Source organism: Protopterus annectens, chromosome 1.part0 (genome assembly GCF_019279795.1).
Source record: "Protopterus annectens isolate FY-2018-M chromosome 1.part0, PAN1.0, whole genome shotgun sequence".
Taxonomy (NCBI): domain Eukaryota; kingdom Metazoa; phylum Chordata; order Ceratodontiformes; family Protopteridae; genus Protopterus; species Protopterus annectens.
The window spans coordinates 562,193,360-562,220,549 of NC_056725.1; the positions used below are offsets into that span (position 1 = coordinate 562,193,360).

At 36.1% G+C, this 27,190-nt stretch overlaps 1 protein-coding gene across 1 annotated transcript in view; it reads right to left on the bottom strand.

Moving 5' to 3' along the window:
* The window catches only part of KCNK2 (potassium two pore domain channel subfamily K member 2), a 2,050,773-nt gene that overhangs the window by 609,940 nt on the left and 1,413,643 nt on the right, over positions 1 to 27,190 (bottom strand). The gene's annotated exons all lie outside the window — the stretch shown is intronic.

Consider the following 27,190-nt stretch of genomic DNA (forward strand, 5'->3'; position numbering starts at 1 on the left):
TGGTTCTGGTATGGGAGTGCTTAAACTGGGGAGATTTCAGTTAGCTGTGTGTTCTGGTAAGGGGATAATTTTGGTTGGTAGTTTGGCATTTCAGGTCATTTCAATAAGTTGGATTGTGGGCAGATAAGGGTGGTTGGAGATGGTGCCAGCATGATGGCTGTGGCTTTTATGCTCTTGGTGCAACATTTTACTAGTTACTTTAAGGGGATACTGAATTGAGTGGTTTAAGGGCATTCACTCATTGGCGTTTGTTGATACCCCCCCTTTAGAGTGAGTGGGCTGCATGGGGCCTTCTTTAGCAGGGTTATGGCTTCTAAATCATTCTGTGGTAAGCATGGTGGTAGTGGAGCTGTGATGTCCAAGCTGACAACATTCTGTATCATGACAGAAAATGCATTGGAGAAAATTCAGTACCTCATACTTCAATCACTTCCAAGTATATTGTTATATCCTGTGTGCAATACTGAGGAAATGACTCAAAATAATTTTCAAAATACCTTTCATATGGCAGTTATTCCCCACAGAATGTGAACGCTGTTATAAGAATTCTCATTCACAGGTGATAATTAGTGGTGTTTCTTGGGCTTCCAGAGGGTGTTGCTGACTGCGCATGCGCATTGCAAGAAAATGGCTTTACATTTGTGGAACATGGTTTCGGTAAACAGAAAATTAATATTATATTCAGTATTGCAGCTGTCATCTGCTGTTATGTTTTGCCATTTACCATTTTAAGAGCAAGCCATATAAAACATCAGCTCAACAATCCTAACCTTACCCTTGTCAGTAGCAGGAATTTAATAACCCCTTATATCTATCTCCTATTCCATCTGTCCTCTCTACCTGCTGCAGCTGTTTGGATCAAGGAAGAGAGCCGAGGATGAAACGTTCTAAATAGGTTGTCACTTTCCCTTGGTGAACAGTAAAATTGACTTCCTGAGGTTTGTATAGTGAACACCCCTTTTCAGGTTGGAACAATCACTTCAATAAACTACATTGTGAGTTTACAATCACGGACTAAGGAAAGTTAGCCATTAAAGGCTCAGTATTTCAACAGCAGACACAGTAAATGGGACTATTCATGTTATCAGAATGACATGCAGAGTGTTCCATGCTTGTCTATCTGATTACCATTTACAATATAATCCAGAAATAGATGGCTGGGCGTGTAGAGCTTTATAAGAGAAATAATTTATTTTATAAAAAAATCTATAACAGTACAAGGTCTTATGCAGTAAAACAAAATACGGTGCATGCAAATAATTTTGTCTTGTATCGATTTAATGTAAGAGAGATAATTTATTTTATAAAAAATCTATAACATGAGCTGATTCAATCAAACTGGGGTTGCTGTTGTCATTGTGAGGTCCTGTTTTGCAAATGTAGTTTACCTTTTTAATAAGTTCCATCTGCTTTGGATTAAAAGTTAAAGAGTTCACAGGATATATCCTTGACAAAGTAGAAGCATTTAATATCCCACTACAGGCAGGTACAATATAAAGCTGGGAAAATTAAATATTAAAACAGACAGTTAAAATGATATACAACTCTGGTTGTATGGGGAAAAAAAAGTAAAACGACCTTGTATATTATTAAAAGAATCAAACGATGTCCTCACATTTTAAACAAATGTACATATGTCAGGAACCATGGGGTTACTAAGGAAGTGTAAATGGCAGACTCTTTGGCACAAGTAGTTTTACAGTGGCAGTATTCTTTAACATCTAGGTCTTAACTGGATTTTGGTTCCTGGTTGCTCAAGCAGGCATTTCTTCCAGAATGTCAGGATTTGCTCACAGGGGCACTGTATTACTTGTTTGGTCCGTTCCTCATGGTATTCGTGTTTTCGGGATGGTTAAGGGGAGGATGACAAGAGTGATGTCACTGAGGGGCTGGAAGGTGAGTTTGTGTGTGACACATACCTCTCAAGTATACAGATTTGTGTAGTATTTAGGAAAGGTCACACATTTCAGTTTCAGGCTTCATACCCTTCCGAGATTCAGGCTAATGCAACTCCATTTAATTTATCAACTTTTTAAGTTGGTAAGAGCAATAATTAGTTTTCCTTAATTTTGGGGCCTTTATTTATGGTTGTCCAGATCCCTTGCTTTACAAGGTTGAGAGGTGTAGGGGGTATGCTTTGTAGCTGGTGTTTGACAGGAGGAGTTTACTTTTTCATCGTGTTTGTCTAGGTTGTTGGAGTAGTTTATGGGCAGAGCTTGTTGGTATTTTCTCTCTCGTGGCAGAGGCAGGTTCCTGGGGCTGGGGGATGCCCATGAGTGGGTGCTGTTAGTTGTGCATGCACATGGCGTGACTGAGGGAGGTTTGGCCATCTTCACTGCTCGTACTTCTCTGCTGTACAGAATGTTTGGATTTTGCTACAAAAGTTGCTCCGTTTCCATAACACTGTGGTTCTCTGACTAATTATTGAGGAATCATTAAAGACTTATAATGACAGACAAGTTTCAGACTTTATACCCTTCAGAAAGTCATGTTCAGGCAAACTGTCCCTATTGTTGGGCCTTTATTCCCCCTTATTAGTGATGGGCAGATATGCTCTATTTTGTCTTTGTCTTCCCTATTGGCAGGCTTGGTGTGGGGCTTTGTGGTGGTAAACGGGACTGACAGTTGGGTTTAAGCCTCCCCCTTTTAAAATGGTTCTATCAACCTTTTAAGTTTGTAAGAGGAATATTTGAAATAATACCTGATTGTATTTTGTAAGCTATTAGTCATCTCTTACCAGGTTTGCTGCATTGTGTCCATGCGTTCCACATTATGTTGGGTAGTGTGCCTCATTTGCAGATGGAAGGTTAAGAGCTAGACAGATGGTTTTACAATATAAGTTAGCTTGGCTTATAAAGGGGCGAATGGGTGTGGTTTGGAATCGCAAGGTTAGCCGGGTTGTGTATATTGATAGGTCTCATCAGGTGTGGGGTTTAGTTTTAACATACTCAACTGGCAGATAAATTTATCTTGGGTATTTGATAGGGTCATTGAAAGCAAAGCTTCAGTTTTGGCTGCTTTGTCATAGATGTGAGTGGCAGTGGTACACTCCTTCCAGGGTTGGCAGGATAGGTTGCCCCTGAAGATGTCTTGGAATGTGTGTGATCTATTTTGAATGATTTACATGTCTTTTCTTTCTTGCAGATGGGGTCTTGGAACACTGCGTCTTTAATTTAGAATAGGTGGGTATAGGGTGGAGCCTTCCCTTTATATATTAGAGGGTTTACTTTTGTCCTTTTCTTTGTAGATGGTGGTGTGCCGAGTACCAGTTGTGGTGCTATACATTGAATCTGCAGATGATGGAAGCAGTGGTAAGCAAGGAGGTTACACATGGGGAGCACAAGTGGCCAACAGTTACTGATGGAAATTGCTGAAGTGCAGAAGGCATCATGCGGTGGCTTGAAAAGGGGACTTGAAAGGTGATGTTTTGACTGGATGGATGTTCTTGCCACTGGAATGGGTCACAAGGCAGGTCTGAATAATCACCTTAGTCAGGCATGTTAGACCTCTGTGTTTAGTTGGTGGGAGCTGATTATTGTATCGGTATAGGGGGCAAGTAAGGACGAGGTAGGTAGGGGGGCCAGGAGAAAACTGTAGGGGACAGTTTATGGGGAGTGTGGGGATCCTACGGGATGAGTATGGTCATGAAATTCATAGGAGCACAGTAACTATTATATATTGTTTGAACCGTACGTGGGGGAAGGGCCAATGAGGTGTTTGACAGGATGCTGGAGTTTGTTCCTAATGGGTGGTATCTTTGGGGTGACAAATTTGTCTCTTGAGTAGGTAGCGTTAATGTTACATACCAGGTTACAGTTTTACAGAATAGCTGTAATAGTAGGCTACAGCCCTATGGCTTTCACAAGCCACTGAGGTTCAATCCTAGCTTTCTTGGAACCTTTGGGTGGTTGCATTCACTAATCCAGTTGTTTGAACCGTACGTGGGGGAAGGGCCAATGAGGTGTTTGACAGGATGCTGGAGTTTGTTCCTAATGGGTGGTATCTTTGGGGTGACAAATTTGTCTCTTGAGTAGGTAGCGTTAATGTTACATACCAGGTTACAGTTTTACAGAATAGCACAAGGATCATTTCATGTGGGGTTTGGTTGAATTTTGGAGATAGGGTTTTAGGAAGCATGGTAGGTAGATGGCTGTGTTAGGTAGTTTTAGAAACCAGGTGCATTGCTACAGGGGAGTTAGAAGGTTTAAAGGACGCTTGGTTGCAGGCTAAGGTATCTGTAGGATAGGTTTTAATTACCTGCTAGTGGTATAGGTAACATAAGGTAAGAGCTTGTGAGGGGAAAGGCCAGGGACAAACAGGGGTTAAGAATGGTTTGGTAATGAGTGAATTGGGGGTGTTTATGGCTGGGCGCGTAGAGTACTTCATTGCATAGGTGAGATTTCAGGAACTAGGTCAAGGGGTGCTGGTTTTCTGCCATCTAAGGTTAGGACATTAAAGTTTTGGAGTTAGAGTATTCCCTATGGTAATTGAGTTGTTGCACATCCAGAACTGGGTAGTTGATGGGCTAAGGGGATATACTACATTTGACAGAGTCCTGGGGTGAGACTTGATACTAGCTGTTTTGACTAGGTGTTGATTTCAGTTCAAGGGAATCATAGTTTGCGGGTTTTTTTTTTTGTGATTATAGGTTGAAGTTTGGTGGGCTAGTTTGAGATGCTATAGCTGACAGGGTCCTGGGTTCGAGACTTGTTAAGGGTTTTCTTTGACCAGGCTGCAGAATTGTGTTCAAGGGGTTATAGTTTCTGTGGCACTTGTTATGGCTATAGGTTGTCATTCTGGAAAGGTCGAGACATGGTGTGTGGCTTGAGGGAAGCGGACTAAAGGGAATATATTCTCTTGGAGTGGAGGTTCCATTGGTACAGTGGGGTCATGGTAATCCTACTTTATTTAGTTTCATTAAGGTGCATTCCAGTACTAGTAGGTCAAGGCGTGGGGTTGATGATGGGGTTCTAAGGTACTTTACAGATGATGGGTACACCGAATGATGTTTGGCCTAACCCTTCCCTTTTATGGGAGGTCATTGGTTGGACAATTTTGGGTAGAAGGAAGGGGGAACAGCCTGGTCAGGCTGGTTGGCGGAGAAGAGGGAAAGGCTTGCCCTCTCCTGTTCCCCCTCCGGTGTGTGGAGGTTTATTCCAAGGATTTGTGGAAAGGAAATGAGCAGCTGGAGGATGTTTGCTGAATAGGTAAGCAAACAGAGGTAAGGATGCTGCTTATTTGGTTGGTAATTTGATAATTGATGAATGGTCTATGAAGTGAGATGGGACGCTGTTTCATAAGTAATGTAAGCAAGCAAAGGTATGGATGCTGCTTACTGGGCAGGATGAGCAGGTATGCTGTCCTGATTAACATTACAAGGATGTTTATGCTGTGTTTAGAATCAACTATACTAATTGTTAAAAAAGTGTATGTTCTGAGATACTTTAGTACCAATTTGGGGAAATGTTTAAAAGTTAAATTATCTGTCAGAAGACATTGGGTAGATATATAATATTTTAATAATAAAAAAAACTTTACTGGATCCTTTTCATCTTAAAAATCTAATCTAATCTAATATAACAGCAAGTTTTCAGGCTAACAAGTAGGCTTTAATGGATATCCATTAAAGTTAAAAAGAAAAAGACTGTGATAGGAGCATATGACTATGAGAGAATATTATGGAAACTGGACATATTGGTGGGTTGTATGAAGAAGAAAATAAAAGGTTTATTTAGATACTAAATTAAAAAAATGAAAATAATGAATAAATACTGAATAAGTATGAAAATGAGGTAGAGAAAGGAAACAAAAGGGTAGCTACATTAGAAAGAGTATTATATGAAAAAAGTTAAAATTACTGTTTTAAATAACAGTTGCTGTAAAAAAAGACTTTAGAAAGAGTGAATAATGAAAAGATTATGAGAAGTTATAAAGGAAGGAAAAGAAACCTCAACACCAAGTCTAAATGAACTAGAATATAAATTTTATGAAGATGTGACTAAATATGTAATAATAGGTTTATTGGCTAAAGTAAATGACTGAGTAATAGGGGGTATAAAAGAAAAAGAAGAAATATGTGATGGTGTGATAAAAGTAATACAGAGGAAAGATGAGAAAAAAGACACAAAGAAGTGGACCCCAATAACCTTAAGAAATACAAATTGTGAAATATTCATGAGAATGATGTTGAAAAGAATGCAAAAGATTTTAGCTCAAGTATTCAGTTGTGCTATGTCTAAGGTGAAAAGCAACAAAGTAAAAGAGATGATAATGGTTAAAGAATTTACTACTGTGATGCTAGAAGGAAAGGAACAGGTAACAATAGTATTGTTGTGTTGCAAAGGTTTGTGATAGGATTAGACATGAGGTACAGCAAAGAATACTTAAAGCATATTGCATAGATTATTTATTTATTTATTTCCAGTTTGATGACTGGGGAGGTCCACTGGGCTCTGAGAGCCCATTTTCAGTGGAGGCCCAGGGAGAAAAGCTCCATAATACATAGCTTAATTAAAGATACAGGAAAGTATAGTAAAAATAGTTACAAAATGCAAATACATTTCAAGTTGGAGACGTATAATGTACAATGGTTACATAACATATAAATGTTGAGAAATACGAAAAAAACAAAGCACCTGGAACCATTGTAGGTACGAACTCCAACTTTATTAACACGCAAAAAACACAAAAAAACGCTTAACTTGTTCACCGCATTTTTCATTAGCAATGTAACTTCATCAGCAAATACTACAATAGTTGAAACCAACCCCTTATATAAAAATATAATTAACCAATTAATTAATTATCCAATACCTGTTGAAGCAACCTTAAATAAATTAACCAACCTTACCCACAAAGGAAGCTAGAGGACTAAATTATGAATACATGTATTAAAAACATTTAAAACATATTAAAAACATACATTATAAAGTACATTTGTGCTAATGCAATAAATATATATATATATATATATATATATATATATATATATTATAAAAACTTTTTTGATGTTGTTTGCATGTTAATAAAGTTGGAGTTCATGCGTGCTTCATTTTTTTCGTATTTGAGAAGGTATTTGTGAGGTACCTTTTCCTCATCTTTGTTGAATATAAATTTTGAGGATATAAAGTATATGTTCATTTCAAAGAGAAAAGAGAAAAAAAACTATATATATTATATACACTGGTAGCAGTTTAAGCATTAGCTTAAACATACAATCCCATTGTTTAAAATCTGGGTCAAAACTCTTTTTGGAAGGGGCAGTGACAATTTTCTTATCAGCAACACCCAGTATGTTGCATCATCATGGAGCCCCACCTTCCTGTATTGGCTTACTGTAGATGAGTGCAGAGTATGGTGTTCCATTTATGTTTAAGCTCCCCATGGGAAACACATAACTTTTTTATCATATTCAAGCTAATTTGCTCCTAAAAGCCCTAGTTTTCATGAGCTAAAAGTTCAAAATGTGATTATTATTAGAATGTATTTTTTTAAGTTATCCTTTATAAATGCAGCAAGTTCTGAAATGATTTTGGAACCTGCTGCATGTGTAAAAGACATCTTGTAGAAAAACAGATCACTGAACTATTATTTCTTGCACTGTCTGTCAAGGAAAGACTCACTACACACATAAATAAAATAAAATGGAAGGAGTACAAATAGTTAAACCGATTGTCTACTACTTTAGAAATGCAACGAACCCTGTGATGACATTACAAGTATATGCAGACTAAGTTACACAGTGCCGTTCCTCGATCCTTTTAATTTTTGTATTTTATTACAAGTTGTCATTTACAAAGGTAGCAAGCCTAGGACTTGTTGCCTTTATAAAAGGGATTGCTGAATTAGAAGTACTTCTTGAGAGGGCTAATGAGATTTCATTTGTTAAATAAAAAATAAAAAAAACATCGCTGATCTCCTAATTGCTGCTTATTACAGTTTGCAGCCATAATGCAATGCCACATTTTTTTCCTTAGCAGCAGTCTAGTTAGTTGCAGACTTGCAAATGGCAATTTGTGAAAATGACAAGCGTGAGTGTGTGTGTATGTGGGTGAGTCTCCCAAATGCGAGTGTGTGCTGATGTGCATGAACGCTAGTGTGCATGAGTGCCTCTGTGTGTATTTGACTGTCCACCCCAGAAGGTTGAGAGTTAAGGGAGAAGAATTACTAGAGGTGCAGAAGACATTAAGGGAAGAAATAAAGTAATAAATTAAGTGCACAAAAAGGAGTATTCAAGTTTTAAGTGATCCCAGGGGGGTAAGAAGTATTTGCAATCAGCTTTCTTATGGAGGAATTTCATTAGTTGTTGAAATGTGCTGTAGGAAGTAATCTCCACATGCAGGAGTACTTTGAATTGAATGATATTAGCTGGGAATATATGCTAATGAATGGAGTTAAGTACTGTGAATTTAGCAGGAGTTTTGTGGCATGAAAGTTTTGTGCAGAAGTACTTTGGTATGAAAGTTATTAACTGATATATTGTGCAGTAAAGATCATTAACTGATGATAAAACATGTTGAGAGCCATGCTTCAAGTTACAGGATTTCTGCATAGCTTCATGTAGTGTACTACACAGGTGGTTACCAGAATGTTATGGATCGGTTTAACTGGCATCACCCAGTTACTACTGGTACATGAGGCTAGGTGATGGAGCAAAGCATTTCTTTAAGCTAGATTCCTTAAAGTACAGAAAGCTGTGTTGTTTCTGATTAGCTGGGCCTTTTTCCTTTTTGAAATTTCTGTGCTACTATATAAAATTCACATTTGCACAATGCTGCTCATTGAACCAGGGACACTGGCTGATATACATTATGTACATTATACCATACAAATTGTTGACAGGGGGTAGCAAAAATCACTAGAAAATGTGTTTTTGAAATGCCAGTATTAATTAGCTTTAACTAAGAAAAAGATTTTTAGCCAGTTGGAAACTCTCACAGCTCAGAGAATCACTTCCAGTCTTAGTTATCACCACCTTTAGAAAAGGTTAATACTGTTGTCGAGCCCACATGAGGTGTTGATAATTTCCAGTACTCTTTGTTATGGTGAATGTTGTGATATTTTGAGGTGGACAAATAATTATCATGAACTGACTGACTTAACTGTTCAGTGAAACAGTAAATTACCAGTCTTAATGATCCCCCTCCTCAGTGAGAGTTTATATGTTTTCAAGCAACATGGAAAAAATAATGGATTTTTTTCCATTTTATATGTAGAACAAGATTAAATCCTGTTAGAAGGGGTATCATGTATAATAGAAAAGGAGGACAATGACGTGTGTGTGTGTGTGTGTGTGTGTGTGTGTGTGTGTGTGTGTGTGTGTGTGTGTGTGTGTGTGTGTGTGTGTATGTGTGTGTGTGTGTGTGTGTGTGTGTATATATATATATATATTTTTTTTTTCATGATAATTCAAAAGTAAAACAAAAGAATATGGTGGGAGAAATGTTAAGTATGAGATAATATTCAGTATGAAAAAAAGAAAAGAATATGACTCAAATAAAGGTATAGAAAATAGGGTTTGGAAAAATTTATATTAATAGGAATGCTCTTTAATATATACATGGATAGAATGAAGGGAATATGTAATAAAAACCTGCACACGAACGAAGGAAAAGATTTGAACATTTATGTGAAGCAATTTATTTATTTTTTTTGTAGATGTTACTTTTGAGCAAGTTACCTGTCAAAAATAATATGAAATATAAAGCACTGTTAGAGAGGAAGTGTAGAAAATGCAATATAGAGGAAACTTAAGAACAGTTTTTTTTAATTGTATAAAAGTTATTTTGGGGGGGTTAAAATTAATATGAATTAAATGATCTGGAAAAATATGGAAATTATATTATAAATATGGAAAAGAAAAAAATGTAACTGAAAATGGGATAAGACTTTTTATTGCAATATCAATGTTGTGGAAAAGTTTAGTATATAATAAAAATACTGAGAATGAAGATATACTGAAAATAATAAAGGGGTAGTTATGGAGAATGGGATGAGGTGAATAAAGATAGGTTTGGTTTGTTGAATTTTGGATGTGAAAACTGTAATAAGATTGTGTTTTTATTTATTAATTTTTTGTTCAGAGTTGTATCACATGATATGTCCAATGAAGAAGAATGTTAATATGAGGTTTCAAATAAAACTAACATTGTAAATAGTATATAATGATGTGTTTTTTGTATAAAACATAAATAGTATAAATAATGTGAATAAAGCAACACCTATTTTTTGATAAGAGCCATGAGATCTTTTACACCTACCTAAGCTACCACAAACTCCAGCAGATAGGGCATCAGCTTAACATCTTATCTGAAGGATGGCACATGCAAGAGTGCATCCCCTTTACTCTGCACTGCAGTGTCAGTATTGAAAAATTAATCCAGCTATCTGGTGTGGGAGTAGGACCCATATCCTATTACACCAAAGAAAAAAATGTGCTACATGTTAATCTACTGAGACTGATGGTGGACAAGTTGAAATTAGGTCACCTCTCAGAATTAAATCAATATGAACTCAGTTCAAAAAAAGACACCAGTTAAACAAAGCACATGAATACATTTTTGTCTGACTTTAATCATTATAATATAGTTAATAAAGACAGTGAAAAATCAAATGATAGCGGTAACAAACAACCAGATGTAGAGCAACTAAGTACTGACAATGTGGAACATCCATTCACACAAAACATTTTTTTAAGAACAACTTATTAATGTGTCCTACCAGATGCCACATGTATCTGCATGCCTAGCCAGTTCAGAACATCAGGAAAATTAGAAATTAATAAGTACTAAAAATAAAAAAAGGCACAGAAAATTGCTTTTCCTGTGCTGAGGTACCAATATATCATCAAAAAAAGAGAGAAGAGCTCTCAACATGGTCTATACAGGGTACAAGCAATGAAACATAATATGTAGCTTAAGAAGTAAGACTGCGGGGGAATTAGCATAATGGTTAACATCTTAATCTTGCAAATACAAGGTACAAGATTTGATTCTAACCTCTGTTGTTTGGCTAGGCTTGTAAAAGTACACAGACTGATAGCCTAGTATCTACTTACAAACTGTGAACAGTATGCCTTACAGAGAGCTATAATGAAATAGTTCCTCAACGTGTTTAAGGAAGGTAAAGTAGTCACCATGGTTTTAATGGATACCAAGCATTTTGAGAATAAAATATTAGTCCCGTTATCTGATGAAGAATTTTTACAAAAATTGAGTAGACAAAAGACATATATACATGGCCAATATGAGAATAAAATGTTACAATCTTTATCTGAAATTGTATTTACATGAAAAGTAGACAAGAGACACTTGCATGGCCTACAAGCATGTTAACAATTGATTACATGACTTGCATGTAAATTATTTTATCACAGACAAAATGCATCTATTTTTTTCATCCCAGACTTATAACAGATGCACTGTTTGGCATGCAAAGGGAAAAAAATCACAAAAATGTGGTTGCTCTCACCCCCTGTGCACTACAATTTAAGCTATATGCTATATAAGCTGTAGCCAATTTGCATGATAAAGACAAAATACTGAAAGACATTCTAACTAATCCTTCATCTGAAGTTAGTTTAACTTCAGTTTATTGAGAAGTCAAAGTCTTTTACAAGCTGATAAGGATGTGATTTTGCTAACAATTAATGTAAAGTTGTTAAATACAGTAAGAACACATGATGGAGGAGCTGAATGGGTTTTATGTATTTTATGTGAAGAAAGTACAGCATCTAAGAAGTTAATCAAGAGTTTTATTTTTTATATTTAAAGATGAATATTATCAACAATATGAGATTTGCCATGGGTACCACCGCAGTACCCAATTAAGCCAGTTTGATCCCAAAAGCATATTATCTGAACATGTAACAAATTATTGTTATTTTACAGATGACAGTTTTGATATGGGTTGGTACTGCTGAGCTATTTGAAGAATTAGTGTTTTTTCATCAATAGCAGCAATGTAGTTTTAGAATTTGTCAGTAATAGTAACAAAGATATCACTGATGTTTTGGATACGTCCATTTACAAGGACATCAGCTATTAGTACTTCAACATTGTGTTATGGACATAGTCTGGCTCAGAGGCATGGAGGTATGGAGCCCTTACTGTGGCCCAGGCCTCTGAGGTTCAATTAGCAGCTCTGGCATTGAAAACGTTGGGCAGTGAGGGGGAGGAGTGGAGGGATGTGGCCCACGCTCCTTTCCTGGGAATGTAGGGTTGAACACAATTGGGGTCACATTAAGTTGGTACAATTTCCCTGGTGGAGGAATCATTGCTCAAGTTTTCAAGCAGGTTGGTATTGCTTGGAGGGAATGTTCCTTGTGGAACTGAGGGGATGGCCTCTGTTATCAGCTTATTGTATGGCCTTCCGCAATGCTTTACAAGTGTGTGCAGGGAGTAAGAGCAAGCAAGTAAAAATCTGAACTACCTCTAATGGATACTTAAATTGTGGCTGCTCCTGGATGATTCTCACCTCAGTTATGGGGAATGAATGGATACATTGACAGAGGGGAACTGATGATTGGCAGGAAAATGGCAGGGGTCCAGGGAAGTAAATATTGTGGGAAGAAATAGCCAGAGAATAGTTATGGCTAGGCTTGTATAGGCCCTAGGGCTGATAGCCTAGTACCAACCTAAGAACCTATGAACCTATGGAAAAAAATGGCAAAAAAAGAAATTGCATTATAGAAATAAGCATTGTTTACATTTGGAACACAGCATTGTTAATACTGTATAAAGCTGACAGAGGTCTTTCCAGACAATAGCAAGATGAGTGGCTGCTTGATCATTTTAGAAAAAAAGATTTGCAGTTAGTGGTTATTTAGAGTATCACTAAGTGCAACCACAGCAGTAATTCAGAGATGGTGCTAATGGAGGCACAACTGAGAATAACAAGACTGTCGATCAGAAGAAAGCAATTTTAATTCATATTTAGTAGATAGTGGTATAATTAAACAAGCAATTTACAATTGCAGGGCATTGCCAGCCAACATGAAACTAATGGAAAAGGCAAGTAGCAAGCACCATTTCATTAATAAAAATGGGGATATTTTAAGATATTTTTGAACTGAATAAAAAGAAAAACAGCCAATGTGAGTAGACATGGCAGTTAAAAGGCTTTGCATTCAGCAGTCTTCCCAAATTAAAAGGAATTACAAGAAACACAAATTGTAACAAATGCAATAAAAATGAGCTACAAACAAATATCCCTTGTAGTTTATAAGACTGCTAGAAAAGTTAGAAATGACATTTATGAACACCGACTATAAATCAGTAGGGTACAGTAACTGCATTGTTTAGATGTAGTGCACAGCGCATTATTTACAAGACACTTTTATTTCATATGCTAGATTATGTGACAGAAGAGAGCAGAGGAACTGATAGAGATGGAACATTCAGAAATTGGAATTATAATTTTCAAATTACAAAAGATGCATGTGCAAGTTATTTAAATACTAGAGTGAATTCCAACGGTTTTTGAAAGGGAAAGCATTAAAAGCTAAGTATTAAATGATTTTAATAATGTATATCAAAATCAATATATTGATTTATAGAATATGTATTTGCATGCTATATATTCATAACTTGTGGATGTTAACATCCAATGTTTAGTTAATATTTCTGATTTTAAATCTGTGGAAGGTTTTATTTGGCTATTTAAATAATTACGTGATTGGAAAAGAAACCAAAACCTGTGCAAATCCATGCAACCAAAATTATGTGATTGGTTATATTGTGTTTAATAGGCATTTTAGTATCTTATAATTAGTATGATTATGTCTGCATGACAGTGTTTTGCGACAAAACCACCAATATGGAGTATTATCTTTTTATGATTCCTTATATCTCTTATACAGTGAAAATGTACAGGTGTCAGAATGTATGGTACTGTATCAACTATTTCCTTTACTATAAATTGCATTGCTTAGTATAAGAGGGATGTCATATCAAGGATTAATTCTCACCAGTGCATTGCATTTCAAAACTGTGTGAAGTTGATGTAGCTGGCAATCCAAGCCAGCTTTGAGTCATATCTCTCAACCTCTTAGAGCAAGATATCTGGACAAAGCCACAAATAATGGGGTGACAAAGGCCCAAAAATAGGGACACTTTTAAAATATTGTTCTTATAAACTTAGAAGGCTGACAGAATAACAGATTTCACATTAGCATGACTTTTCTGAAGGGTATGAAGTCTGAAACTCAAATGACGCCATTATATTCTGACTTTAGTCCTCAGTGATTTACTGGTGATTTGCCAGAAAAATACAATTTTATGAGAAGCAGACCACAAATATGAAGCAAAAATCTGGACATTCTGTGAAAATCTGAACAGTTGAGAGGTATACTTTGAGTCCTTCTACAACGTTATATCAGCTATGTTTTGTCGAACACCTGGAAGGATTTCACCTACTAAACTATGTGCACTGTGTTTGCTAGTATTACTGTTGTTAAATCACTGTAGATGTCTGGAAATGTATTTTCCAATATAACACTTGTGGATTACTTCTTGAATTCTCTGAATATCAATGACTATTACACCTGTGACACCACCTTCAGAATACTGCTTAAAATAAAAGTAGGGGCAGTTCTTCTTGGTTAGGAATCCTGACATTTTACTGGATGACAGTATCTATTAGGCTGTGATTCAGTAAATGTTCGTACTACACTGTCCTAGAGTGCTACTACAGGTGTTCAGTCATCAGTTGCTCAGTTTATGTTTGCTCATGCAAGATTGCTTGGTGCTTTGTTTTCTCATTCTCTTTGCACCCCACATAGTGCAGTGAATAACCTTGAATTTAACCATATAACCTTGAATTTAACCATATAACCTTGAATTTAACCATATAACATAATGACTTAGTGAGGCATTTTTGACAGAGAGACAAAGAGAATGAGAGAAACAGAGAGAGACAGATTTTAATATTTTCACTTCTTTACTGTGAAGTTACAGCAACCTACAGCAAGCTATGTTTTGTCGAACACCTGGAAGGATTTCACCTACTAAACTATGTGCACTGTGTTTGCTAGTATTACTGTTGTTAAATCACTGTAGATGTCTGGAAATGTATTTTCCAATATAACACTTGTGGATTACTTCTTGAATTCTCTGAATATCAATGACTATTACACCTGTGACACCACCTTCAGAATACTGCTTAAAATAAAAGTAGGGGCAGTTCTTCTTGGTTAGGGATCCTGACATTTTACTGGATGACAGTATCTATTAGGCTGTGATTCAGTAAATGTTCGTACTACACTGTCCTAGAGTGCTACTACAGGTGTTCAGTCATCAGTTGCTCAGTTTATGTTTGCTCATGCAAGATTGCTTGGTGCTTTGTTTTCTCATTCTCTTTGTACCCCACATAGTGCAGTGAATAACCTTGAATTTAACCATATAACCTTGAATTTAACCATATAACCTTGAATTTAACCATATAACATAATGACTTAGTGAGGCATTTTTGACAGAGAGACAAAGAGAATGAGAGAAACAGAGAGAGACAGATTTTAATATTTTCACTTCTTTACTCTGAAGTTACAGCAACCTAAGACAGAAAAATAAAGATGGTGAATTGTATGTATTTGTGAATGATATGTATCGACATGAACTGTTTTCCCTTCTGGATACTTGTGAATAAATTATTTGTGTACTCAAGGCAATATTTTTATGTAGTCAGGGTTGAGCAACTGTGCTTCATGGGGGTGGAATACAATTTATCACATAGGAAACTGTTGCATTGTTTTTTAAATGCTATATTAAATAGAAAACAAAATACTTTGATTAAACATAAATTGTAATTATAGTTCTAATTTTTAGAAAAAAAAGTGACTGCATTATCTTTTACTACATAATATGGTATAGATAATCAGAAAAACAATCCAGAAAAAAATATTGTGATTAGTGGGATAAGGACTGCTTATTTTAATTTGCATATTCAAGGTACATGTACACATTTGTAAGAAAGTCTTACTTGTATTTATTTATTGTGGTTATTTTTTGTTGACCATGTTATTTGCACCATACCTATGGCCTATCATCAGAGGAGACCAAAAGGGGTATTTTTATAGAGCTCTAGAAATTTGGCAGGAACAAAAAGACATTGTACTAGAGTTTGGAAGGGGGGGGGGTCAGCAGTGCACTACAGGACGGGGAACAATGTCTGCCATTTAAGGCAGGGAAAGGATGGATCTAGAATCAAGCCATGGTCATCAAACAGTCAAAGAGGAATGAGAGATGCTACACTAGATAAACTACCTCATTCTTACTGCGAAATGACTGGTTATATGCTGTTATAATGTAGCACAATGCAAACAATTAGGACTTGCAAGAGACTTGTGTGAATCCTGACATCACATAGTATAAAGGAAACGGAGGCATTGAAAGCAATACTGGCAGGGGAAGTAATGTACAATGTGCGATTGTAATATGGGGTGCAATGTGTATGTGCATCAGTGATGAGAAGTAGTATGGATAAGTTCATTGCACTGAAAACAGATGGTTTGAAGCAGTGAAAGAAACTTTATGGAACATACACCATCTTAGAATTAAAAAAAAAAATCACTCAAGCACATGGAATAAGTAAAGTATGAAGGTGTAAAAAATAAACTAACTGTTTCAATATACACTAAAATGAAAAATATGTAGCAAGGTGGGAGTTTGGTATAATGGTTAAGGTGTCTACCTTACAGACATAAGGTGCAGCATTTGATTCTTGCATGGGGTAATTGGCTAGGCTTAAAATGGCTCACAAATCAGTTAGTCTAGTACTAATTTATGAATCTATGAACCTATAAGATTGCAACATATGGCTGCAAGCAAATTGCCATAAGCTACTGTGTTTAGAAAAATACTTAGTACCATGTGATACTGTATTATAGGATATGCAATTTTTATATAGCTCTCTATCACAACTGAGACTCAAAAGAAGCATGTTCTGAATGTTGAAAAAATAAAATTTAAGCAAAACAGTAAACTAATCAACTATCACACCATTAAAATATATTTGCTGGGGAGCTCTACATCATGGAGACTGCTCTGTCCATATCCCTGTTATCTACATCTATGTCTATATCTATATCTATATCTATATTTATATCTATATCTAGGTGTACCATCTCTGAGATTGTCATCCCTCAGAGTATGGGGAATACTTTAATGAACCATATTTTTTGGACTTAGTACATATTCCTACATATTCACCTTTGTTGTTCTAGCACCTCGAGAATTTCAGTTAGAGCACTTGCTGTTTTTATGCTCACTGGCACAGAAAATATATATGACGTGTGTTCTGAGGCCAAGCCTAATATGCAATATGTTTTGGAAAATAAAATGCACATATTTTTTTTTTCAGTAATGTTGTAAAGAATATAAATCTGAACATTTAAAAAAGATATGAAGCTATAGGACAGATTGCAAGATTGTGATAAATGGGGATTCTGGACAGGTATTTTGGACAGTGACCTGTATTTGTAATTAAAGGATGGGAAGCATTCTTGTACTGTACAACATAATGGAAATTAAAGAGCAAAAAAATATGAAAGCCAGCCAAAAGCTTCTTCTTGCAGCTATGGTAAATGGAGATATTTGAACAGTGAGTATAACATGAATATGTGGGAAATAGATCACTCCAAAAATAATTTTACTAGACAAAGTCTGAGATGCCATTCAAAGAAAGGCCAGTGGTCTGATTGTCTCTGTTAGTGAAAGTGAGACTGCTACAGAGAACGAGCCACAAGATGAAAAGGGTACAGAGGTAGACGTGGAGAAGGAAGGGCAAGGAGAGAACAATAATACACAGAGAGAGTAGAATAGTGAAAATACAGATAATGAAATAGATGTTACTTAAAGAAGGGGCTATTAAGATGATTTGACAAGAAACAGGAAAAGCAGGTCTAAAGTGTTATACAGTGACCATGATGAGACAGATTAGAAGCTGCAGAGTGTGGTTTGATCTGGCAGACATTATATAAAAAAATAGAAAAAAAGGAAGGAAAAGTAATGTTTGTACATGAATCAACTTAAAGGGCTATAAGAAGAGAAATGGTTGGAATACAGTTTGAGTAAATGTGAATAGTAAGAAAAATGAAATAAGTAAAATTGTTACCCACTGGGTAAAGGAGCTAGGCACTGTTATTTTGTATTGCAACATTTAAGACTGAGGTCTGACAGACAGAATAAATTGATAAGACAAACTACTTGGGTAGGTAAGGACAACAAGTCAATGGAATGGGGTGGAAAGTTATCCTGGAGTATTATTTACATTTTACTATTTACAGAACACCACAGTGGAGCAGCGGATTCTGAATGTCCTCACTGCATTCACGTGGGTTTCCTATGGGTGCTCTGGTTTCCTCCCACATTACAAAGACATGCATCTGGATTATTTCTCCCTGGGCCTCTGCCTGAAAATTCACTTGTTCCAAGTCAGACGTTCCTGGTAAACAAATGTTAAATAAATGTTAAATGTGGAACAGATGCAAAGGTAAGTCCTGGAAGGTGATTTAGATGGATGTTGAAGAAAACGGCGTATAATAATTATTAATGCACCTGTAGATGGATAAACTACACAAGAAGTATTTAAATATATAATGTCCTATTTAAATATGCAGAGTGAGTTGATATGCTCTCTTAGAAAAACTGACAAAAAAGCAAGTGATTAGCAAGGGACAGCTATGAAGTTAGGAAAGGTAGTGATATGCACCTTTAGAGAATGGGCAAACTGTACATTAAACCTCAAATGGACAATGAATGTTCTCCAGCAGAGTGTTAATGTACAGATAATGCCCAATGAAAAACAAGTCTCCTACTTCACAGCAACACAGTAACCTGCCATGAAGCTTGGACATTTGCAAAGCAAACAGACACTATTTCAATGCTCGCTAAGCAGTGCTTTGGTGTTTAGGTAACATAAAATTAAAATAACAAGCAAATAAAATAAAGAGAAATAACTGTGTGTGTGTGTGCGTGTGTGTGTGTGTGTGTGTGTGTGTCTGTGTGCACACTTGTGCTTGTCTGAATGTGTGTGTGCATGAAAACATAAGCTGAGTGAGTGAGAGATAGTCAAGAGACAGTGATGACTGCAATAGGCAGTCCATCGTCACTGATTCTTTAAACATTGAGTTATAAAACTCTTAATGTCCAGCATTAAAAAACAGAAAAAAAAGAAAATGTTGACAGGATGGGGCAGCAAAAAGTGGTTTGTGTAGCATGTGTGTGTGTGTGTGTGTGTGGGGGGGGGGGGGTGAATCAGCCAAACCAGGGACAGTAAAGGGGGGGTGAGGAGATGCAAAGCCAGGGCTGAGAACACCCCATGCGTGTGCATTATTTACACAGTAATACATACTCTGTTGGCCATTACTACTTGCATAAATTGAATAATTTCATTCATGAAGGGAGAACATAGCAGACGAAAGTTAATAAAAGATAGATGATGCATACATAATGTTCTAGGAAGCAAACAAAGGAGACTCATAAACATGATTTAAAGATCATGGCATAGATGTTTCTTTTGGATAATATATTAGAGGAAAAGTTATATTTAAAATATATACGGAAATAATAAAAAAACGAAGTTAACAAGAAGGAATTTTTTTTTTTTTTGCAGTGATTGTAGAATCACTGTGTCATGAGTCCTTTCTATGAGATGTTACTAGAATGCTGTGTAATTCTGAAACAAAATATAATATATTATGCGCAAAAATATAACATATTATGCACAACAATATATTATGCAAAGAAAGAAGAGTGAAGAAATTATGTTCAGCAAAGGAGATTGAAGAATTTAGCTAAAACTATGAAGCTGGGGTTACAAGAAATAATTCAAAAGAAATTATAAAATGTTTACATTTTCCTCTTCATCATATATCTGGTTTCTCTCTGATTGAGCCAGAAGATGGAAAGTAAACCTTTGTTTTGCAAAGTCCTAGATTACTTATGGCAGTGCATTTTGACTTTGGGAAGTAACTGAACTCTGGACTTTTGTTTCTTATGGCAGATATTGCCTAATAAAAAATTCATAGTCAAAAAGACAAAAGTAGCAGATAGTTTTTGATGAAACATCATGATTAGAATTTCTCTAAATATGAAAAATATGCACATTTGAATTGCGAAATTTAAAAATTTGCATGCACAAGTTTCCTTAACATAATCATGTGTCTACACACACACACACACACACACACACACACACACACACACACACACACACACACACACAAGTTCATGCACACTAACATAGACAAACACACATACACACACACATCATATTACATTATATCACTGTAATATAAAACTATGTGGTACACTAAATGTAAAAATCTGTAATCACTTATTTTTGCACACAGGAGATTTCCAATTTTCTTGTGCAGCCAGCCCACTCGTTTCTTAGAATAGTCTTTCTAGAAAGTGCTTCCAATGCCAGTTGAAAATTCTGCCCAAGATGCCTTGGTAAACGGAATCTCATGAGTAGTGAGATACATTTGCAGTTTATGTTTGCTCTGACTTGTAGTTAGAGTACTTAGTAATGGAGTGCTGCCAGAGCACACGCCACATTTAACATGACTGTCACAAAAGCAAAAAAAAAAACTAACATGAGTGAACTAGATGGCACAGTCTAAGACACATATCTATCACTGTTGCGTTAGTAAGACTACCTTTCATTAAGTAGTAATGACAGCATATGTTTTTGTAGGATAGCATTTTATATACAAACAAAGAAAAATTGAGTGTAATAAGATTTGCGGGCTCCCATAGCTATTAGTAGCAGCAGTGATTTGTGTCATAGACAGGGGTTATCATGGCTTTTTAATATAGCCATTATTGCTTGTTTAAAGATAAAGTAAGCTAAGTTTGTTGGATAGGACTGTGGAGAAACTAATTCTGTTGGACAGGACTGTGGAAACTCTCTCTCAGGGTGTGTGGGTGATGGATTACGTACTAGTTGTACCTGCTTGCTCCAGTATACGACTTTAGAAGAAGAGTGTGGGAGCCATTGGTGTGCCTTGTGAGTAACTACATTACAGATCAGGACAAAGACCACTTTGCAAGTAATAACTTTTTTACTACATTAGAGTAACTTTTCTGTTTTGATCATTTCCCATGTAAGAAACATTTTTTTGCAAAAATTACCAGCCTGCATGACAAACATTTTCTCTGATATAATTTCTAGGTACCTAAGAGAAACGTGTAGTGACAGACTCACAAAGAAATGTCATGCTACTGTTAGTAATGTAACTTCAGAGTTTCCACAGGTCAGTATTAGATAAAGTCATTAACATAAGTAATAAGCATGTAAGCACATGCTGGATAGCACTGATAGGACCAGTGTGCTATACATAAAGCACATGCTGCCTTCTAGAAGTTTCTATGGACTTTCAATCTACAATAATTGATGTCCATCTAAGGTTTACAAGTTTTACGTTTTTGATTGCTAGCAGTGAATCTAAACTGCTATTAATACTGATATCATCCTGACTTGCAACACATGACTTACTTCATGCTGAATGAAGTATTTTATCTAGCTGTTATTACCTAATGAAAGATAAATGTTATGCTATACTGTTAAAATGGCCAGTATTACACATGTCATATGCAGGGGTTATTGCAATCTGGTAGTGTGGTCATCATTACTTGTGTCACTTGCAAGAGTACATTGTGCCATGTGCAAGGGTTATCATAGCCTTTTACGGGGTCACAACTTCTTGTGCCACACACAGGGCTAAACATGGCTACACTTACAAATGTTATTTTGATGTTATTTAAAAGTCTAAAGTTCAGATCTATTAACTACATGGCTAAAACTAGGTACTGTGTAAAATTAAATAAATACAGACTAAACTAATACTGAGAATAAAATATGAAAACATAAAAACAATATATATAATTAAAAGATAATATTAAGTAAAGTGCTAGTAAGTAAGCAGTAAAACAAGGCAAATAAAATAGTTTCTACATCAAAACCAGAGATAGACAATGCACACCAAATCAAAAAGATGTTTTATTACTGGCTGCTAGCAGCAAACAAGGCAGTAGATGCAGTGACGCAGATTCACTTTAGTATACTGAATACCAGAATATTCCAGCTGTATACCAGGAGTCATTAGTAGCCCCACACTGGCTGAGCAAATGTGAGCAGCTGCAGCTCCCTGAGATGGGGTAACCAAGTCACTTAGGGCTAGATAGAACAGGGCCAGATTTTAAAGAAGACAGGAGTTTTAATTGGTACCCAGTGCATAGTCTGCAAAACTGGTATAGGATGATGGTAATGAGGTACCTCAGTGAGTTGCGAGGCAGGAGGATTATTCACCAGCTGTAAGTGATACAAGTTCTAATTGCTAGGTAGAAGCCATTATAATAGGTAAAATGGGAAATATCAAAGCATGCATTAGAACAGGATGGCATGTTAATAAAATATGATGCTTCATGACAGTAATAATCCTAAGATGGTAACATGATGATCTGATAATGGCTGAAACCTGGTCCTTCAGAGCCAATCTGCTATTTTATTTTATTTTATTTTACTTGCATTTTTTAATCAGGGTAAAGCACTGACCTCCAAGTATCTTTTTCAGATTCTGCCTGTCTGGTTAAGTGGCTTACTCAGAGTCACAGCGTTAGGCAATGAAGACCGAGGGAATCAAACCCTGGACCACTGGACCACAGAAAATAGCTTGCTAACGGCTTTCTAATTCCTCTGAGTGAACTAATAAACTAAATATTACCCTCAAATTATACATATATAACATTCAATGAAATGTATCCCTACTGTGATGATATTAGGGGTTAAACAAGTAGAAAAACAGCAATGCAGGGTAAAATACCACGGCGACCATCTTGGATATGTTGAGCTTTAGTTGCTGTTCAGCCATATATTTATGAATACATTCCACATCTTCTGCTTTTTTATTAACAAAAGTTATAGACTTTTGGTGAAAGAAAGTCAAAGCTGTATGCTACTAGCATAGCAACGCTATTATAATCCTCCTGTCTATAACAATGTGCCCTATAGGAAGCATACATACTGTGATAAGCAATGGATCCACAATTAAACACTCTGCATATAAGAGGTAAAAGAGAAGGAAACGTGCACATAATTCCTTAGTCACATTCTTGTGTGCTAGAATGTTGACATTTTATGCTGAAACAAATGCAATGTTGAACGCTGAATGTACTACAATAATTGTGAATGGGACAGCATAGTGGCAAACTGCTTGAAAAGGAATTATTTGTGGAGGTGTACAGTCACTTATTTAAGGACTTATTTTCAGTAGAACATTTACAGGAAGAAGTATAAACTCCTGACTCTACTCTCTGACTCCTATTTTGATGCAACAGATATGTCTAATGAGATCCAATGAATGAATCTTTGATATTACTTCTCTCAAATACAAATTCAGTTTTGTGAATTCCTCCTTCTTGAGAACTTTTACAACAAAGGATGGTTAATTACCCAGATCACCAGGATCTATACAAAACTTTTTATTAATTGGCTTAACTAAGGCTTCCTTCAAGACTGCAAAAAATCCATATCCTGAAGTGAGACATCAATTACCTGGTAAAAGAAAGGACCTAAAACCTCCAGGAAAGATTGGGCAGGCATGGTCAAACAAGCATCTAGTCCATTAATGCCTCTAATTGTAGTGCAGATACTGGAACACAGGTTCAAAATTGTTGTAATCAGATACTTAAAACTCATACTAACTTATTCTTTCTGTACACTCCTGAAACAAACTTGCAAGCCCTCTAACCATAGTTTGCATGACCCCCCCAGTTTGTTCAAGACTAGCTTTGTGGCAAAATACCAACCAACCACCTCACAGTATCTGTCAGACAAATTGTTTTTGGAATTAAGACAGGCTGGACTGCAACAGTCTCCTCGTCACCAAAAGGGTTGGACAGTTTCTGTTGGCAAAATCTTCTAGGACATGTATGAAGATTCTTTCCAGGAACTTTTTAACTATTGTACCATACAATGCTTTTCTAATGAAATCCTGTCTTTAAGCAGACCAGTATGATGCCATCTACTCTCTACCCCACGACTAGATTCCCTACGTTCACAGATATCAAGATCAATACATTATTGGAGAGCTTTGCAATGTAAGTGGTACTCCACTTGGGCAGGAATTTGAGCAAGCATTGACATTGGAATACTCCTTCTTTAGGCAGCAACTTCTAAATTCAAAAGGCTTCCTCAGAGTGGGAGGGCTTAGGACATACTCCATGGCACCAATATGATACTGCACCAGCTTCCTTGATCTCCTAATCAGCTCTGGATGTGAGTTAGACTGAGTCAAGGGGAGTCTAATGGAGGACCAGCAGACTTGGTAAATGAAGACAGGAATTGGCAGCTAATGGTCAACTGCAGTAAGGGGGAGCAAAACAAATTTCAAATATATTTCTTAAACAACACAAAGTGGACCATTTGTATATGAATTTGGGTCAGACGATAAAGAGAGGAGGTTAGTGCTTTATTGTAGACTTTGTTGAACTCATTTGTGTCATTATCACTCAAATTCTGCAGTTGCTGACACAAAAGGTATGGGATGCTAAGACCAAAGCTTCTGCATTGATCAGTACCAAGGTCCGCGGGTATAGTATTACATATGTCCCACAGAGGCAATTTTAGTCCCTATTAAAGCAATAACTACAGTCTATATCACATGCAGAGGCTATTGTTCTGTACTATTACAACCAATATTGCCTCTGTGAGGTTTAGGGGTTACTGTGGCTTGTTACTGTGATCAGTGTTTCTTGTGTCACATATAGAGGCTACTGTGGCCTGTTATTTGGACAGTCAAACCAGTGTCATGTATAGAAACTATTGTGACCTGTTATTTTTATTATCATCTGTGTCACATAAAGAGATACTTTTGCCCTGTTTGTCGGATCAGATATTTTTGCCATGTATGTAGTAGGTTACTTTAGCCAGTTAGCATGGTTAGTATTGGTTGTGTCACATGCCATCATGATATGCAGTACAGATCATGGTCTATATTACTTATAAATTACTTATCCTGCATGTAAAGCTCCTTAGGTCTGCTGTTTAGTACAGTATTATCTTTGTCACATGCAAGAACTATTTTGGCTATTACTGAGAGCCTTATGACCACTGACACAAACACAGGCTATCCTGACCCCTTACCCCAAAGTATACATCTTACACCACAAGCAAGAGTACCTCATTATACTGGATTTAAGACCCTTTATGTACGCAAAGACCACTTGAAAAAAAATCTCTGGTTATGATATAAACATAAAAATAAAACAGAATATAGGTTTTGTGATGCATCCTTACTGTTCGTGTACATCAAAACATTTCCATATAGAAATATGTTTGTTATATTCAGCAATTCATTTCTAGGCTTTACTGCAATCTTTATGTAATGGTAACTATTAAAAGTAACATTTTGAGGACCCAGTTTTTGGGAGTCATGGCCTATCCAAGTAAAATAAATGTGTGATATTTCACAGTGCACACCCTTAATCAAGGATACCAGCAAAAATGCCAACAGTAGAAGCCTTTTCAAGTTCCATTTTGTAATGATGAAATGAAACCAGATATTGATAGATGAGCAAATGGACTGTTCTCTTGTAGTATCACAGCTTCAATACCACTGCGATCAGTATCTATGTGCAAACAATTTATTTATTCATATCACAATATTGTTGTTGTTGTTTCTGTAACTTTATCTTAAACATTTAAGGCTCTTTTCATGATTGTAACCCAATTCCTGGTTACATTTTGCTCTAACAGCTTTCTTAAATACATACTTATTTCTGACATAGTAGGTACAAACTATGTAAAATACTATATTATTCTGACAACTTCTCTATCACCTAGTTTTCTTTTGGCTTTGGTGTGTAATCAACTGTTCTGACTTTTTCTTTATCAGGCTTCAGCCCATCTTGTATTTAGAATAAGGCCTAAGCTGTTCAGGCTTGCCACTCTTACTTTAGCTTTTCTTTCATTTTCATTTCACTTGAAATTATACTGTCTTAATCGATTTAGCTACTGCATTCTTCTGCTATGGTTTTTTGCATCTAACCCCACAGTAATAGGTCCTCCATTATATTTGCAACACTTTGCAAGCCTTCTACTGCCTGTTCAACAACTCTTTGGAATCACCCTGGTATTTATTAAATACCCAATGGAAATCTAAGGGTCCGGCAGGTTTTAGTGGCTCTTTTCACCCAGCTTTATCTACCTGGATTCCTGACTTATAACTATAATTGAAAAGAGCTCTGCATATGACATATTTCAAATCACATAAGCAACACTAAACACCAACTACTGCTATGTTTTTAGCACTTTATTCTGAACTTAGAAGTCAATACAAATGCATATTTTGTCTTGCTTCCCAACTGCAGCAGCCTTTCTTCTTAAATATTTTACTAGCTTTAGTTTCTTCTTAATGACACCCATGCTTTCTGTATACTTCAATTCCTCTCTCTTCTATTCACAAGCTCTATTGTTCCTTTCTACTAGATTATATATAGTCTATATATAGTCTGACTGAGCAGCTCCTTTTTTGAGTGGAGGCCCAGGGTGAAAAGCTCCATTATACAGACATCATTGGCATCATTTGCATTGTTTCCTCAATTACAGTTAGTTTCATTCATGAGTAACAGTTCTATTATTTAGACATCCTTGACATCAGGTACATTATTTGCCAACAGTTTTGATTAGAAAAAAAATAGCATAACATGGATTCTATATAAACATTTTTTAAATAAAGAAATAAAGCAGCCCAAAGAAAGGAAGGACGGGGGAAGAACAAGGAAGATAAAGGAGGTGAGAAGATAGAAAAGGGTAGAGTTGTGAAAATAATACATTGTTTTCTGCAGCAGAGAGTTATGACACAAATTCATATAGCTATTCACATAGTACTACCATGATATCAGAATTTATTATAATTTGATATTTTCCTACCAAAGTCCCAAAGCCAGCAAATAAATCATCATAGTCAAGTATACTATCAATGCTAAGGTTTTGCATTTTGTCTGAAGTGGTGCTGCAATTGTGTGACTGTGCGTGCACACATTCAGTCCTTACTTTCAGAAACATTGTGACATGATGCATTTGTTTTATTAATCTTAGCTTCTGAAGAGAAAAGCAACCCAGAACATTAGGATCCATATTTTATCAAATTTGTATTTGTGAAATTTCATGCTCTTAAGCTGTCTGTTGG